The 2,939-nt window shown below is 47.5% G+C and overlaps 1 pseudogene; it reads left to right on the plus strand.

Moving 5' to 3' along the window:
- Nucleotides 1-439: 439 nt before the first annotated feature.
- LOC121459698 lies at nt 440-2,408 on the plus strand (annotated as a pseudogene).
- Nucleotides 2,409-2,939: the final 531 nt, after the last annotated feature.

The raw sequence follows: 2,939 nt of genomic DNA on the forward strand, positions 1-2,939 counted from the left end.
GATATGTATTGGTGCCAAAGAGAATTGGGTTTCTAGTGCATAAGTCATCATCTATTTAAAACCACTGCTGTGGTCTAACTTACCTTGTTAAACTCATTTTAATGCATGTCACATGTTAAATTAGGTTGAATACCCACATCATCACTGTTGATACAAATTTCAAAAACCATATTCCAGTGGTTATCATCAGCAGTGCCATTGTTGCTTCCCAAAGTGGCAGAACCTTGGAGTGAGTTGCATAGTGGGTGTATTCAGCTGGACTAGTAGCACTGAAATCCTCATTAGCACTCTGAGGGTCGAAAGCGTCACCTGGCACATGAACAAGAGCAGATTCCTGATCAGTAGTGAAGCTATCACACTTGTGTTCTCTTAGAAGCAAGTTTCAAGAACAGGGTCAGAATGTTGCCGAGGAAGAGTGAATGAGGAGGAAGGAGAGAAAATGGTGTCCACGGATTACAGTACCTACAGCCAAGCTGCAGCCCAGCAGGGCTACAGTGCTTACACAGCCCAGCAAACTCAAGGATATGCACAGACCACCCAGGCCTATGGGAAACAAAGCTATGGAACCTATGGACAGCCTACTGATATCAGCTCAGAGCACTGCCACCTACAGGCAGACTGAATATGTGACTTCTTATGGACAGCCTCCCACTGGTGATACCACTCCAACTGCCCCCAGTCGTACAGCCAGACTGTTCAAGGATGTGGCACTGGTGCTCATGACACCACCACTGCTCCAGTCACCACAACCCAAGAACCTTGTGCAGCTCAGTCTGCATATGGCACCCAGCCTGCCTACCCAGCCTATGGCCAGCAGCCAGCAGCTGCCGCTGCACCTGCAAGACCACAGGATGCAAACGAGCCCACTGAGACTAGTCAACCTCAATCTATCACAGGGGTTTATAACCAGCCCGGCCTAGGGTATGGACAGAGTAATTACAGATATCCCCAAGCACCTGGGAGCTACCCCATGCAGCCAGTCACTGCATCTCCACCCTATCCTCCTACACATCTTATGCTACACATCCTATCTTCCTCTTCACAAGCAACTAGTTATGATCAGAGCAGTTAATCTCAACAGAACATCTATGAGCAACCTAGCAACTATGGACAGCAGAGTAGCTATGGTCAACAAAGCAGCTATGGGCAGCAGCCTCCCATTAGTTACCCCCCTCAGACTGGGTCCTACAGCCAGGCTCCAAGTCAATATAGCCAACAGAGCAGCAGCTACAAGGAACAGAGTTCATTCCGACAGGACCACACCAAATGGTGTCGGGGGCAGGAGTCTGGAGGATTTTCCAACCAGGAGAGAACCAGAAAATGAGTGGCCCTAATAACCGGGAGAGGAGAAGAAGGGGATTTAATCATGGAGGCATGAGCAGAGGTGGGCAGGGAGGAGGATGCAGTGGAATGGGCATTAGAGACCAAGGTGGCATCAATAAGCCTGGTGGACCCATGGATGAAGGACAAGGTCCTGATCTAGGCCTTCCTATAGATCCTGATGAGGATTCTGACAACAGTGCAATTTATGTGCAAGGTTTAAATGACAATGTGACTCTGGATGATCTGGCAGACTTCGGTAAGCAGTGTGGGGTTGTTAAGATGAACAAGAGAACTGGGCATCCCATGGTCCACATCTATTTGGATAAGGAGAGAGGAATGCCGAAAGGGGATGCCACGGTGGCCTATGAAGATCTGCCAACTGCCAAGGCTGCTGTGGAATGGTTGGATGGAAAGGATTTTCAAGGAAGAATACTTAAAGCTTCTCATGCGTGAAAGAAACCTCTAAAGAATAGCATGTGGAGTGCCATGACACCTCGTGAGGGGAGAGGAATGCCACCACTGCTCCGTGGAGGTCATAATAGCTCATGAGGTCCCAAAGGACCCATGGGTTGCATGGGAGGCATTGGAGGAGAAAAAGGGGCTTCACCCCATGAAAACACTGGGGCTACTTAGGAACCCCCATGTGGAGGAGGAAATGTGCAGCAATGAGCAGGAAACTGGCCGTGTCCCATGCAGGTATGTGGAACTCAGAAAATGAACTGGAGAACAGAATGCAACCAGGGTAAGGCCCCAAACCTGAGGGCTTCCTCCCGCAACCCTTCCAACCTCCGGGATGAGATAGTGGCCAAGGCTGCAGTGGTGGCATGCAAGGAAGAAGAGGTGTCCATATGGACCAAGGTGGTCCTGGAGAATTGTTCCGAGGTAGCATTGGTGGAGGCACATATGACTTCAGAGTTGTCCGAATATTGGAACGAGTTAGCTTTGGTGGAGGAACATGACATGGTCCTGTGGGCCCTCCTGGACCATTGTTGGAACAGGTGGACTGAAGAAGATGTGGACCTGGAGGACCTGCGTAAGTGGATAAAGGCAAGAACAGTCAGGAACTTAGAGACCGGCCCTACTAGAGAGACCTGCAGAGCTACATGGATGACCAGATTTATTTTTTAAAACCAGAAAATGTTTTAAATTTAGAATTCCACATTTATAATGTGGCCACGAAGTCATAATTATTACTGTGTGTACTTTAGTATTTTCAGCATTTGTGAAGAAGTATTAAAACAAGTTAAATGGTAGGTGACTGAGTTTTTTTTTTCTTTTAAAGATGCCTGTTTTAAGACATAACAATGGGAACCCCTTGTGAGCATACTCAGTATCATTGTGGAGAACCGAGAGGGCCCCTTCTTGTAACAAAATTCATGGTTGTGAATGTTTTCAAATACATTCCAATTTTTTTTAACTGTCAAATAATTAATGTTGCAGAGGGTCCATGTTGTCTCCAGTGTGGCTACCAAGAGGAAGCTCAGAGTCAGCATGTGGCCTCCCCTTGCATGCCAAGGGTAAGTCCTAAAGAACGTTTGTGATCCATTGTGGTGTCGTGAAGTGTAATTTTCTCTGAATCCTAAAGAATGTCACGTCTGTGACTTGTACCTGGAGAT

Source organism: Microtus oregoni, unplaced genomic scaffold, assembly GCF_018167655.1.
Source record: "Microtus oregoni isolate MIOR12 unplaced genomic scaffold, Mior012 000019F_ref0000042, whole genome shotgun sequence".
Taxonomy (NCBI): Eukaryota; Metazoa; Chordata; class Mammalia; order Rodentia; family Cricetidae; genus Microtus; species Microtus oregoni.